The sequence below is a fragment of the Hetaerina americana genome, unplaced genomic scaffold (genome assembly GCF_022747635.1).
Source record: "Hetaerina americana unplaced genomic scaffold, ioHetAmer1.1.p SCAF_10, whole genome shotgun sequence".
Lineage (NCBI taxonomy): Eukaryota > Metazoa > Arthropoda > Insecta > Odonata > Calopterygidae > Hetaerina > Hetaerina americana.
In genome coordinates, this window is record NW_027286070.1 from 14,474,504 (window position 1) to 14,490,830 (window position 16,327).

Genomic DNA, 16,327 nt, shown 5'->3' on the forward strand with positions numbered 1-16,327 from the left:
AAGGGATATTAAAAAAAACCCAGAATTAAATATTATACAAACTAAAGCAAAAAAAGAAGGATTTGACAAAAAAAAGACAGGGAATGAAAAATTAAGTTCATTAATTTGAAAATAGGGGGCGAGCAAATGAATTAGCACAACATTATACCTGATTTGCGAAGGGGTAGGTTTGTAGAAAGAGGTGTGGGATGGTTGGGGATTTGCGCTAAGGCGGAGAGGAATTGGGCGCGAGGGGGTTGAGTGGGCTGTAAGAGAGGAATTGGGAAGGTTGTAGGACAGAGGTGTGTGGATGCTCGCGGGTAAGGAGAGGTGGTAGGTTTGGAAAGCGCTAATACGAAGTGGTGAGGGGAAACTCATGGATGAGTGAGGGGGTGGAGGAGAAGGGGATGGTTAACGAAATGGCACTGGTGTAGAGGTGAAGGGAAGTATGAGCGAGGGAGTTGAGGAGAGAGGCACAAAAGCACAACCCTTGCTGCCTCGGATGGAATTTCCTAATTGCATTACGATGTAGTTACTGTTTTCATTCGAACCCTTAATTGCATCTTAACGCGGTCTTGCCCTGAGGCATCCCCTTCTCCTCTTACCCCCAACCCCTTTTCAGATCCCCGCGGAAAGCCACCCCTCGCGTCTCTACTCTTTTATATTTGATTTCCTTCCACCCGCCTCTCCCTTTGCCACCTTGCTGAGCCAAACCATTGCCCCTCCCTCATCTCCACCCTCCGTGTCAAAACACTCACCGCCACCATTTCACCGCAGAAAACCCTTTCAATACACTCCCCAAAACTATTGCATCCTCCACTTCCTTCGAATCCTCTTTCATTCCCACCCACGAACGGCCCTCGAGGCCCTTGGAATCGTGGAAATGGTTTGCTTAGGGTACGGCTCTACCCACCACCCTCCCACCGAGCTCTGCGGAGAAATTTAGTCGCGGGAGGACTGGATGGTCACGGAAGAGGAAGGAGGAGCGACGCCGGGAGGATTCGAAGTGTTGTTCCCGGGGTCCGCTTCCCCTCCTACCGCCCCCCCTCCCTGGGCCCTCCTCCCTCAACTCCCGGCCCCGCCTGGTGAGGGACGGGAAGGTCGGCCGAGTTAGGAAGGGAGCCGAGGGGGATTTCGCGATGAGGATGAATGGGGGGTGGGGGGTAGGCTGGTTGGCATCGGAGGCGGAGTTCGGCCCACAAACAGAGAGGAAGGGAGAGTGAGGGAGGTGGAGAGAGAGAGAGGGAGCCAGTTGCGTGGGCGGGCCGGAATTGTTTGTCCCTTCTCTAATCAAGGAGGCGGTGGATTTATCGCTCGACGCGATTCGTATGCAAATACCTTCCTCCCCTCCAGAGGCCCTTGCTTAGCGAAAGTCCCGGAAACGTGTCCCGCGAATTAAAAGAAGGGAAGTAAAGGAATGGGATGCGGATTAGGTCATATTTATATGTATCGGTGTACCGTTCGCTCCTGCGCTGCTCCATCGACGGACATGTATTGAAAAAAAATAAAGGCTTTCAGCGGGTGTGTTGCAGACATTTCATTTATTTGACGCGAGCTGCCTTATACTTGGTTGCACAATACTCGGATAACACGTTACACTCAGATGTAGTCTATAGGACATCCGTATGTCTCTCTGTTCTTGAGTGTATTAAAATGTGAGTTGATTTTGGCTTGATAGATTGCATTTTCCGTTTCTTTCCGATTTTTTGTTGAGGATGACAGGTTGAATACGATAATACGTGCAATCCATGAAGCTATTGACAGGCAGAATTTAATGATTAAAGGTAGCCTAAAGGGTTGTGTTAGAATTCGGACAGCCTATGAAAATCTTCACTAAACGTTCACCTCTTCATAAGAATATAATGCTCCCGCTGCTCACGGAATAAATGGCGGTCAAAATTTCGTTCTTTTCCTCATACTATCCTACAACCCTTCATGTCGTCTGAAATGTCATTCTCTTTCTCCCTCTGGCTTTATTCTTAGCAGGATTCTTCAATATCGACATAAATACCTCATAATCCACCAAAAAGGTGCGTGGCAGGGGGTGCAAGAACCAAATGGGAAGGGTGAGTGACAAGGAAGAATATGACGGTGGAAGGGGAAAGGGAAAAATATTCATTAAAAATTATTTAATAACGTGCAAAACTATCCATGTGATGCTGAAAACCATAAAACCTATCACTGAATTCAGCTTTGCATTACCTCTTAGTAACTGTTTCATTCACTTTTTTTAATTCCTCAATTACCACACAACGATGTCTTTTCATTACCTATCATGCTCAACCCTTTTTTGTCTTCCTCTCTTCCCTATTCAGTTTCCCTGAATTCCTCCGCGTAGAAACCTTCGGTACATATTCTCCCTGACTTCACAAAGAATAGATTCCATAGACACGTTATCCTTTAAACGAAGGTTTTACTGTTTTAGCCCTTGTCCTCATTTACCTTTTATAATTTGGTATAACCTAACTCAATTGTTATTCTAATTGTCTTAATTTGTATAAAATAATATTTTTGTGCAAAGCATTACTTATGTATGAGACGTTTTCTGATTAGCCTGATTTGTACCCTCATGCGTTGATTATTTTCCTTTTTAATGGGAATCTCTATACTTTTCTCAAAACGGTAATTCGTTTGCCAAAGTGTTACATTAACCTTAATTTTGCACAAATTAAGTGCATTTCACAGTTTCCTCGGCTTTCATTCCAATTAATAATCCGCCCCATATCTATCTAAAACGTTCCACTGCTTCTGAGCAGAAAAGAACAGGCAATCATGTCCATAATCCCGAATTTATTATAGTCCATCCCGATTCTCCGTTGCTTATCTTAATTGCCTCATCCATTGTGAGGATTCAAAATAGAATTAATGCTCGAGTCCACTCCTGTATTTTGCTTTATTTGACTCCAAAACTTTACTAATGATACAATACAGAAGAACTTCGATCCAAAACAAAAAAAGCTGTCCCTACTGGGTTCTGTATTCTTTCCTTCTACTGTTATCATTACTATTATATTATATCATGCGTTAAGCTCTTCTAGCTAAAGGCAAATTTGTATTTTTACCCAAAACATATTCAGTGCTCATAACGGAAAGTAAGACAAACTTTTGATTATAACCCATTTTCATATTATTTCTTCAGTTTATTCAGAATTACCTAATACCATGCAAGTAAGAGAATTTTCTCGTATTTTCATCATATCCTTACTCATCATCCCTGTCATCAACTCTCTCCTCCTTATGAAAACCTCTTTGCCTAGCGCAATTTATCTCCATACGTTCCTACTACTTTGACCGTGTTGGTCAAAAACACTTACGTACTACTACTACAGCTACGTAAACTGCCCTATCTGCTCTAGTTTTTGCCCTCCTTTCTTAAGCAATTTTCTCTCTGGAAAATCGCATAAACTTTGATTTAGTTCTATTGATTTTCATCCCATTACTATCGCACTGAATTTTAAATTCACTCATCAATGCTTGCAACCCTTTGGCTGACTGACAAACTAAAGCTTGGTTATTAACAAACCTAGCTGATTTAAAGCATTCCCCGCCTACTTTTCTACCTACTTCCAGTTCTTCCAGGGTCTCTGTAATCATTTCCCTCACTTAGACGTTGGACAGCACCGGTGATAACGGACAACTCTTTCTAACATCGCCCATCCGGACTCCCCATTCCCCGCACCCACCTGAGCAGTGTGAGACATCTACAGGTGGCGGATTAGCCTACTGTTCCTCCAATCTATTCCTATTTTCTTCAATATACTCATTAGTTCTTCCCAATTCACTCTATCAAACGCTTTTTCGAAATCTACGAGACAGGCAAATACCTCCTGGTTGTGTTTTATATTCCTCTCGATTAATAATCTCATTACTGCAATGGCATCCCGCGTACCTCTCCCCTTCCTAAACCCAAACTGATCATCCCCTAAGTAATCATTTGCCCTACTCTCTATCCTTTTGTTCATGATCCTGAGAACAACTTTAGCTGCGTGGGATATCAAACTAATTGTCCTGAAGTCCTCACATGACGTGGCCTTTACCTTTTTCGGAATAGGAACAAAAACTGATCTCACAAAGTCTTCCGGCCAGATTCCCTCCTCATAAATGCTACGGATCAGCCCATATAGCCTCTTCATCCCACATTTTCCTAAGCATTTTAAAAGTTCCACGGGAATGTTATCTACCCCCACGGCCTTATTTAGTTTCATCTCCCTTAATGCCCCTTCTATCTCATAGTATGCCTGGACCTAAGCTATCTTCCTCTACGTCATGTTCCTTTTCTATGTCTAGCTTTGTTGGTCTAAGCTCTTTACTATACAGTTCTTCTATACATTCCTTCCATCTCTCTTGGATCTTTCCTGCGTCAACTATTACCTTACCCGCATTATCTCTTACTGCTATCGTTGGTCTCCCTTTCTTACTTCCCGATAAAGAATTAAACTTGCTGTTTAGTGCAGGAATGTCACCTTTCCTCTGCAAACTTTCCATATCCTCGCACTACATTTTCCGCCATACTTCTTTTGATTTATTTGTTGCCCGTCTCAAATTTTATTTTGCCTACGTCTGTGTTTACCTTCTTTCATTTTCTTCTCTCTTCCATATTTGTTATCATTCTATCCATAATCTATGGTTACCTTGTTCCGTTAACGGTTCCTATAGTGTCTTTCGTGGTTTTCGATATCCCGTTCTTGATACCTTCCCAATTTTCTTAGATAGCACTCAGCCCCTTATCATCCTCCGTGATTTCCTATACAGTCTGCTGGTACTCCTTCCTTTTCAATCTATTTGATGGTTCTAAATTCCATTTCCTAACCCGCTGACCCTGCCTTATCTTTTTGAAACGGACGGTACAGTTTGCAAGAACTAAATTGTGGTGAGAGTCCGCATCCGCTCCCGGGAAGCTATGTGAATTTATCACACTGTTCCTAAACCTGTATCTAACCAGAATAAAATCTAAAACCGCGGAGAATGAGGACCTTTCCAACGGAAGAGACTAGGCCTTGGTCTCGACATCATAACCGTAAAATAAGGTTTCGTCACCGGTTATGATGGTTTTAAGAAACTTTTGATCGGCATTCGCTCGATCCAGGAGTTCCTGACAAATGTCCACGCGTTTTTCCTCCTTTTACTGCTGCCGTTGCATGCGGCGACGAACAGGTTATGACACATTCCCCTGCTGCTGCGTTACGACTCGACGTAAACAAACGCAACACCTCTCGTCTTAGTCGAAAGATATGTAGCTAAATGGCGCACTGTGTGTCGTTTCAATTTGCTGAACGGTTTGCGCAGAATAAAATCAGTCCGGTCTTTTTTTGATCACATCATGTATAACTAAAGAACGGCTGCATGATTTTAATAATATTTGGGGTTTTGGATTTGTCTCAGCCCAGAATAGCAGAAAAACCATTAAAATATCGTAAACGTATCGTATTGTAAACCTATCGTAAAATAACCAATCGTATTGTCAATTATAATAATATTTGGTTTTTTGAATTCATCTCAGCCCTGAAGCAAAACAACAATTAAAATATCGTAAAGTAATATCATATCGTATCGTAAAATCTTATCGTATCGCCGAAGACATTTTATCGTCGAAAGCTAGATGAAGCGTTTCCTGGTCATCCGAATGTGCGTTCTATTGATTCCTTCGGCAGTATTTATACAGTTCATCCGAAGAATGATGAATGTTTCTATTTGCGGTTGTTACTGGTTAATGCTCGAGGGCCAGCATCGTTCGAATCACGACGAACTGTTAATGGTGTAGGCTCAGCATTTCGCGGTGCACGTCAAGAGCTCAATTTTACTTGGCACACGACAATGGATGGAACAACTTTTTCTCCATCTCCAAGTCAGATACGCACATAATTTGCTATAATCCTTTCAACATGCTTCCCATCCAATCCTCGTGACCTGTGGAACAAATATAAGAAAAACATGTCCGAAAACATTTTACATCAAATTCGTGTAATTTCAAGAAACCTCGATATTGAGGTGAATGAGGAGAAGCATAACTCAGCTTTGCTGTTGATTGAAGACATGTTATAACTCATGTGTGGCAGTTAATCAGTGAAGCTATGAATGCCAGCGCCAGATCGTGGAATGAACGACTTGTTCAATCGAGAATTGGAAAGTAGGCGTTAAAATGATCCACACGCATTAGACCAAGCAGTTCAAACGAATTTATCCCCTCTAAACCCCCCAACAGAAGGTAGTATGGTACAGTAATGAAGGCAATTGATGATGGAAATGGTGGTTCTTTTTTCCTGGATGCCCCTGGTGGAACTGGGAAGACCTTCCTTATATCATTGCTTTTGGCCACTGTTCGTGCGAGATCAGACATTGCGGTAGCAGCTGCTTCCACTGGCATAGCAGCCACATTGTTGTAAGCATGCCGTACGGCTCATTCAGCATTAAAGTTGCCATTAAACCTACAAAATTCTGAGCAAGTGACATGTAACATTTCGAAACAGTCTACAATAGCCAAAATTGTAGTAGCATGTAAAATCATCATTTGGGACGAATGCACGATGGCGCACAAACGCGCATTTGAAGCACTTGATCGGATATTGAAATATCTGCGCAATGACTCGCGATGCTTCGGTGGCGTATTGACTTTACGGTCTGGCGATTTCCGCTAGATACTGTCACTCATTCCAAGATCAACTGCTATCGATGAAATAAACGCTTGCCCCAAATCATGAAATCTGGGGCCCTGTTGTGAAGAAACTTCAACTGACGACAAACATGAAAATTGCATTGCTGAACGATCAATCTGTTGGAGATTTCTCCAAGCAATTGTTTTCCATCGGTAATGGCCGTGTTCCTATTGACGAATCGAGCGGATTGATTTCGCTTCCCCAGAATGTTTGCAATTTCGTTTCAGCGAAAGATGAGCTCATCAAAAAAGTGTTCCCGAACATCATTGATAGCAGAAGTCACAAATGGTAGAGTCAGAGACAGAAGTCACAAATGGTAGAGTCAGAATGGTGAGCGAGGGATTTTGGCGGCTAAGAACGTCTATATCTTCATAATACCCCGCAAGCCGCCACAACGGCGTGTGGCGGGGGATGTTAGGTCACCACCCGTAAAAAGGAACAATACCACATGCAAAATCAACTTCTACATGAAAAACTATACCTGCAGTAACGTACACACTCATGCAAAAATCCCGTCATCCAACACGCATGCGATACGCAGTCATCCAAAAAATAATTCACCCCTAGGATACAGTATTGAGTCCATCCGACAACACGAATGCCAGAATATGAAAAGCAAGAGTGCGAAACTCCACCACCGCATAAAAATGCTCCATAAAACGCTCTCTTCCCCAGGAAAACAGGGAGGGAAAGTGACCCAAAATATGTGGATGACTTAAACTTCCTAATTCAGAATCAAATCGCAGGTACTCTGCAGTCATTCAAATCTATTGACTTTGTAGCAAACGAGGACGATCACTGTCCGTCTGACTTTTTGAACTTCTTGAATGTGCCTGGCTTACCACTGTACAATTTACAACTGAAGGTTGCCTCGGTGTTCATGATATTTCGAAACCTAATCAAACCAATGTTAGTAGTGTTATATATATCGAATAAATAAAATTTCTATCTATATTTCTAAGCCATTGTAATAGTTATTTTTGTAGTTTTATTGATTTTTCCCCGAAACCTAACCAATCAAACCTATGTAATAAAACGCCTTTGTTGATAAAACAACTGACGATGAATGTGATTCTCGCGACTATACTCAAAGAAAAATTAAAGACGAGGAATTTCTCATTCCGTGCATTCCCATGATCGCAACCGATATGTCTTTTGAGTTAACACGAATTCAATTTTCAATTGGTGTTGCATCAGCGATGAAGATTAACAAATCACCAGGCCAATCGTTTAGTGTTATATATATATCGAATAAATAAAATTTCTATCTATATTTCTAAGCCATTGTAATAGTTATTTTTGTAGTTTTATTGATTTTTCCCCTTGTATTATGATAACAAGTCAAATATGATTAAAATTGGTACAGCCGTTCTTGATTTATAAATGGTGAAACTAAACTGTTCATTGATTGTTAGGCGGTAGGAATTTTGCCGGGTCAGCTAGTTTATTTGTGTGTGTGTGTGTTTGGGCGCGTGTTTAACCAAAAACCTGATGCTTTTGATGCTTTATTTGCTCATTTTCATTTGATAATTTTAATTCTGTTACTAAATTAAAAAGTTTAACGTTAAAAGTGTATATATTAATTTCTTCTTGATGGGGGAAAATGTTGATGACCTCGTTATAGTGTGTAACTGAAGTCGTTACTTTTTTCAAAAATCTTGATAAATGCTCTACTCGGCCACTAGCATATTCGATCCTTCCCCTACGCGTAATGAAATATTTGACCGTCTAAAGTATTCATGAGTTCTCCTACCCTTTTTTGAAATAATGCAGCCACACTTGGCGGTTGTGGTTCCTGTGGAGTTTGGGACAATTTCTTTTTCTTTTGGGACAAAACAATATTTTGTTTGTTCGTTCAAGTTACTTTATTTTTCTTTTCCCAACGCCATTATGCATGCACATTTGAAGACTAAATGTTGAAATAGGAACCCTTAACATTCCTAACCCATGTCTAAACCCTACGGTATTTATTCAATCGATGACTTTTTTGGAACAAGACTTAGACTACGTAGTCCCTTTGCCCACTTTACCCCTACACTTTACAATTAAGACAATTAAAAACATCTATACCCTAGGTGGAAGAAAACCCAGCTTAGCGGGAATCTAACCGAAGACGTCTGGGTTGTCAGGTAAGAATGTTACCCCCCTCCACCAGGACTGGCAAATTATATATAATAATGAAAAAATCGGACCTTAATTTGTACAATTTTTGCCCAAATTTAGCATAAACCTCATAAATGATATTATATTCAGCCTACTTTATTTTACATTATTCCATTTACCACTTATTTTAGAAAACCATGTCTGCTAATGCTCCATCCACACGTTTGTCCCCCTTGTTGATCTTTTTTTATAAGTAAGTCATTCTTATTCGTTTTGATTGGCACTTGAAATAATGCCTGCTACCTAATTCAATTATACAACCTATTAGAGGCAGTGGTTTCTACAAATTAACTTATGTAGGCCATTTAAAAACTCTCCCACAGAATACACCATGTTGTTGGCATGTAGATAAGATTTTACGAAAAAAGGTTGTATCTTTTGTGTTCAATTTCAATCTGATATCACGGATAATTTTTCTACTGTAACAAAACATACTACGGTCATTGTATTCATAGTATGTCCAGTGGTCATTTTAGGAACTGGAAACTTCAGAAAGATTATTTTACATTTTAGGTCACCGGAGCCAAATGATGGATATTATAGTAATTATTATCTGTATACGATACCAAATGTCATTCAGAATACAGTATGATAGTGCAACATGAAAGCTGTTCAAGAGGAAAATGTAGGTGGTTAGCAACTGACGTGTGATACATTGTATTTGAAATAAATATTTCCGACCAATACGAAGTGGCCTTCGGTACAATAGATCTAAAATGTCTCTAGTAGAACACAAAAGTTGTATTCTTCAAATATATGTTATGATTTTGATATTTATTACTTTAGTCGAAGCGTGTTTATTATTATATTACTTTCATTCCCAATAAATTGAATACTAACAAGTGAGTCGTCTCCAATTAGTCTTGGCCCATGTCGCTCAAAAACGACACACTGAAACGCACCAGTAATATACCGCGTCTGGCTTGTTCAATCCTTCAATTATGGTAACTCTACGCCCCTTGCCCTATTTCGCTTTGTCGCCACGTTAACTTTTTGCTATGGTAGAATGCATATCCGTTTTGAGTACCTCGTAATGCAGCATTTGCTGAACTATGGAAGAGAATTTCTCGATATTGAATCGGTAATTGCCTCTATTATGAAATACCGACACTCACAAACATGAAGTGCGTGTGAAACAATTTCCTTGCAGACTTCAAGGTTAAAAGGGAATACGTACATCAATAACACTTACATTTAACATCTTCATAATCGTGGATAACCCACTGATTAGGATTTTTAGAGCTGTACACTACGGTCATTGTATTCATTATAAAAATAAACTTAGGGAAACTTATAGAAAAATATCTTTTTAACCAATTATTCATCTCATTTTAATTTAATAATAATCAGATTCTAAAGTAAAAATAAGTAATTTCGCAATGTTTGAATTTCAATTGAATAGTATTTATATATTTTCTGATGAATTTCCCCTCACATTCTCTATACAGGAGGAATGTTGGACTGAAGAATACCTAGAAATAAAAAAATGGGTAACATGTTAAAGGATTCGATGTTTTCCCAGCACTCGATACGAAGACCACCCGGTTTTTCCTCCGAGTTAGATTTCAGTTACCTGACGCTTCGTTGGCTAACTCCGCCTTCCAAAAGTTGCACCTGATCCGGTGAAAAACTCGCGGATATTTCACTGGATTGAAAAAATCAATGATCGGTAGTGCAAATATATAATACTCAAATAAACCAACAAAAAGAGCGGAAAAAATTTGATCTTCCATTTAAATTTTAGTATTCACGGCCTAGGTTTCGACTTACTAAGTCATCATTACCTGATAATGACTCGGTAAGTTTAAACCTAGGTCGTGAATAATAAAATATATGTCGAAGAACAAAGTATTTCCTTTTCCTACATAAATCGCTACCATAAATTGACGCCTCAAAAATCATTCTATTTAACAGAAAGATAATATAATATTAAAGCTAAGAGAGAAAATATTGATTAACATTTGCCCAATTAATGACACACTAATGATTATGACACAAATGTGTATGCTTTCACGGCCAATTAAAAATGTTTAATTAATTAAATTCTGTATATTTTAATTAATGAAAGGAAAGATTTTGCACTTGCCCACAATTTCATTATATTTGCTTGACTTTAATTTATATATTATACAACCATCAAACCTACTGATTTTAAGTGGGAGGAAAAAACCTTACACATTTTTAGGAGTTTTTATCATTCTTTCGTTAATTTTGAAAATTATCTCCGATTTTAATCTAAAATAATGCATCACACGCGCTAAAAATATATTATACGAATTTTTATTTCTCTCTAAACAATCTGCATGCAAACCCCGAATCAAATATTTACGCTAACGTAGATGGGTGGCGAATTCCGCCGCCCCTATATCAACCCTCTCGATACCCAAATTTAAAAGAGGCGAATGCTTGTGAACGCGCGGACTTGGCTACGTCCTGTCAATCAATCACATAGATTTTTTGCTAATCGAATTCAGTATGCCCACATTGTCATGTAAATTCATTGGGGAGGTTCTCGATTTGGAAATGGTTTTTCATAAGATTGTGACTTCTATAGTACAGTTTGTGATGAACAAATAAATTTGTATGAATTCAAATTATTAGATTGAGTTTGATATTGAAAAGGTACCAGACCCTGCACGGACATTGTTTGAAGCTCACATTGTTTATTTACTGTTTAATTTATTTATACGCAGTTTTTACCAATTTAAATAAAATTTACAAATGAATAATTATTTAATCATAAAAATTTTAATATAGCTTAAGATAATGGTAAGAATCATTTATTCAGTTTTCCGCTTAATATATAATTATTTCAACCAATTGCGACGTATATAATGATTTTCCTGCTCATTTATTTATTTTTTTGCGGAAACTTATCAACACCTACGAGTCCTAAGTAAGTCGTAAGTTCTAATAACGAAATATACTATAGCTATATTCCTTATAGTGAAACTACTTTTATGTTCTTGGAATATCATATGAGAAAAGAGCTATATTTTCAAAGTGCGGGATATTTCTCGTCCCGCATTTTTAGAAATTGTCATACTGTAGGACATGGTAGGTGTAATACAATTTTAAATACGGTGCGGGTAGGATAAAAAATGCTACACAACCTATTTTATCCCCGTAGCTTGCCACAATAAAATGGAAGCTTGACATTAACTCCTCGTATTCCTTTGCGTGTATGCCCTTCTCAATGACTTTCGGTTGCACCAATGACAGCACAAAATTTATCCATATTTTAAACAATTTTATATTCTGTTTTAAATATTAGAAATGAGGTCATCTGATATGGCTATAATTCTTTTCAAGAGAATTTTCGCCATTCTAAATATTTTAATCTTCTGAAATAATATCTCTCGGCCCACGAGTTATGTGCAGCATTCTATAAAGGGTTATTTAATTACTGAAATGATATTTTTCCAACATTCACCCTTCATCTTTCATGACGATGACTATTAATCTATTATGCAACTTCCACGTATGTATGACATATTGAGAATAGTACCTAAGTGCTTAAATTTAAATCCATGCTTATCAATCATTATTGTGTTTCGGTTGCAAGATAAATAACAGAAAAATCGCATTAATTATACATAAAACCTTAGTAATAAACACATTAATCAACCCATGATGCGTGAAATTCACACATCATGGTGGGGGGCCAGTTACTATTCCCGTGCCGGTTATGGCTTCTCAGGAATATCTGGTAGCTAAAAATCACGTAGCATGGATGGAGCTGCAGGTACGCAAAGGATTTCCCGAGAATCATACTCGGGCCCTGCGGTCAATAGTCCAACGCTCTACCCCTGGACTACCACTAACCACTTAGCTATATATATATATATATATATATATATATATATATATATATATATATATATATATACATATATCTTCGTACACGAACGCCCTTAAGAAACGACACAAATGTATATAAGCTTAGATTAAAACATTTACACACAGAAATATATTCTAAATATTATGGCCATGCCGTCAAAACGTTAACTAGATATGCGAGTTTTTTTTCTTTTTCTGAGAGTATGTTTTTTTTAACTGTTACAATCTGGTGGCCATGGCGGGGACCCTTACCCACTAGCGGCTAGTTGCCTGAGACCCAATGAGCCGTCTGTACCTGGTGAATCGTCGAGAATAGCGTATATTGCCATTTATGTTAGTTAATGTTTTTCTTTTTTTTACTGTTTGTTGAAAATGGAAATTGAAGAAATCACGGAGCCACGAAAAAATATATAAGTTTTTTGGTGAAGTGCGGTAAAATTTATCAAGATACTACTGAATTGTTGACAGCTGTTTACGGTGATAATGCTCTGAAGACAACATCCGTTTTTAAGTGGATTAAGCGTATTAAAGATGGCCGACAAGACGCAACGGGTGTTGCAAGGCCGAACGACGTTCAGCTACTTTTGTTGACGACAGCATTGCTAGTGTGCGGTCCCTTGTCCTTACCGATAGCTGTTGAGCTGAATTTAGGAAAATTAGCGGTGCATATCTATTTTAACCGAACATGATCGTTGAATCCTACACCATGACAATGCACCTGCGCTTTCCGCATTGATTGCTTGCCATTTTGTAGCGAATTATTCAATTGCCATGCTTGATCATCCTCTTTATTCGCCAGATCTCGCCTCCTTCGACATTTTCCTATTCTCAAAATACAAAAATGCGATGAGGGGACATTACTAGGAAGATGTGGAATCAATGAAGCAAGGGACTACGGGACAACTAAAGAGCCTAACTGCCTAGGACTTCTAAGACCCCTTTAAACATTAGAAAAGATGATAAAATAAGTGCATAGCAACAAATGGAGAGTACTTTGAAGGGGACAATATTGATGTAGACTAAATTTTGTAAATTCAAGTGGGTATGGCCTCATTTTGTCTATTTATGTGGCAGGGTATTATATATACATACATATATACAAACACCCAGATAGATACACAAAATATAAGCGTTGGTTTGCATTTGTCTACTCTTTTTGTGCAGGAAATTTTTTTTGTAATCCATCAAAATATGTTAAGGAATTTATTTGAATAGTGCGTTCCTCCCAAGAAATACGGTGACTCAATGATCATAGCTATATCATTTCATCCGCGTTTATGTTGCCTTTACTATCACTTATCTACAAAGAGTAAAATATCCATAGAATTATTATACCCATATATTCGAGAGTTCAAATATTATAATGATGTAAACTCTTTAATCATCCTCTGCGTTTTATATTGTGGCATCCTCAAAACTACGTATTATGCTGTTACTATTCAGCGATGAGGTATTTGGAATTTTTTTATGAATAGGAAAAAAATGTCAGCTACCTCAGGAATGATTGTAAAGTTTTTGCTTACGATATACTGTGTGCAATAAGCTATTCTTTATCTTTCATGTGGTTTTTGTTACCTATAGTTTTGGTTAAATGCTAATTTTTTATCACTGGAAGTTTAAATCGAGAGTTTTACAACACTCGTTGGAAGGAAATCAGCTCAATGGTGCATTTGAGGTTTTTGGCTTTTGTTTATACTATATACGCGTATTTCGAAGGCATTCTGAAAACCTCAAGACTTCAATCAACGCTCCCAGATTTTCTATGAGGTTATCGAAGTATTATTTATATTTTTCTCAACAAATCTAACTCACTGCCACCCAGAGAAACCCTCGGTGTGAGGGAAAACTCAGTGTTTGGTCAATATCTCTTGGTGTTGAACAACTATCTCACCTTGGTCACAATTTTCGGCAACTATTCGAACGGGTAATGCCAATAACGTTATCAACTGCTCCCTCTTGTATTTTTCCCAATGTACGTCGCCCGCAAACCCTCTGTATGTGTCCACTCCCTTTGTTTCTCTCCTCTCATCGCCTCTTTCCGTTGCTTCCCACCCACCTACTCCGCCACAACCTCTCGGCCCAACCCCCGTCCACGTTCTCCACATCCCCACAACTAAACGCACCCCACGCTTTCTATTTTTTATTCGGCGTGATAAATCTCCTTCAGCCTGATAGGCGTTGGAAATATATTACGATTGGCATTTCAAATTTATCGAATGCGGTATCTATGAAAATACACCCGGTTCCTCATGGATAAGACGGGTGCACAGCCTGTTCCGCGGGGAGAGGGAATGCTATTTTTTTTTCGGACAGGTTCGTGGAGTGGGTATTCAGTTGAAATGAATAGAAAGAATAAAAAAAATTGGGAGGGGATAAAATCCGTGACCGTATTGACCGCTAGTATTACGGCACATTATAATGCGCCGTGAATCCCGGTCTTTTATTATTTTGTGCACGACCTCCCAGTGTTGTGGCTCTCGGCTTTTCTTTGCCCATTGAGGTCGGGTCGAGGGGGAGAGCCATCCAGCTCACGCACATGAGTGAATGACGGCACACCCTCGGAATTTCCGTGAAAATTCAATTTTCCTTCCTGCAAACATTTGTTTGAGACGGAAACAAGAGCTTTCGGACCGAAAAACTCTGGGGAGGGGGCGGAAAATATAAAAAATAGCAATAATTATTACAACCTGTGCGTCATATTCGAGGGAAAAAAGCATGACGGTTTGAATATTTCGCGGGGAAATTTGAAAATAAAATATTCCCCTCTTCGGAGCTATAATTTTATTTTTTTCAAAGTGCCTCCCAGGAGTATTTTTTTTCCCTAGCTCGACCAGCTTCAGTTAGCGCACTCCATGAAAGTACCGGCGTAAATCTCCCGAACTTAGTTGTGATCGACTTCTATTCCAAAGTTGGCTGCGGAAATGATAGAAAAAGAATGGGCACGTGAGGCTGGTGGAGGTGAGGAGAAGGGATTTTACGAGGACTCCAGCGTGTCTTCTGGAAGTTTGACTTCTTGAGGCGTGCGCGAAGAATTCCAATCGACTGCATAAAATCAGTGGACGTGCTAACTGGGAAATGCGCTGAGTTTGCCATGTGCGACACTCCAAAGAGCTGCCAACCAACAGCCACTCTATGGGGAATTTCAGTGAGACAGTGAGCAATTGCTTTCCGAAAATATTAGTTACAGATGTAGTTTTATATAACTTGTCGACAGTCTACCTGCGATTTCGCGTTTATTACTCCGCTCTCATACATAATGGCACCCAAAGAACTGGATAGGCAAAAAAAAAGGATGAGAAAATAGTAACTTGTCACTGACACTACTGCGTTCAGTTTGAGGCAGAAATTGAAATATATATGCAAATATTTTCTAAGAAAAATTTCCGTTCTTGGCCTGCACGTGAACTGTGAATCAAAATTGACTCGTAATTAAAAATAAAAATGGTGGAAAACCTTTAGAGGATAAGCGGTCATTTATCATAGTTTTAAAACAGCATAAATGCAAAAAATAGTGTTCTTTACAAACACACTATTTTACATTTAAATGCTTATAAGTATAAATAATTTCATGACTATCTTGGAATGCGTTACCCCGTGGAGCTCAAATTCTTAAAACAATATATTTTTTAGTTTATATATTTCTGGGCCTCCGCCATAAGGAATTTTTATTTACAATAATGCAAGCACAAGAT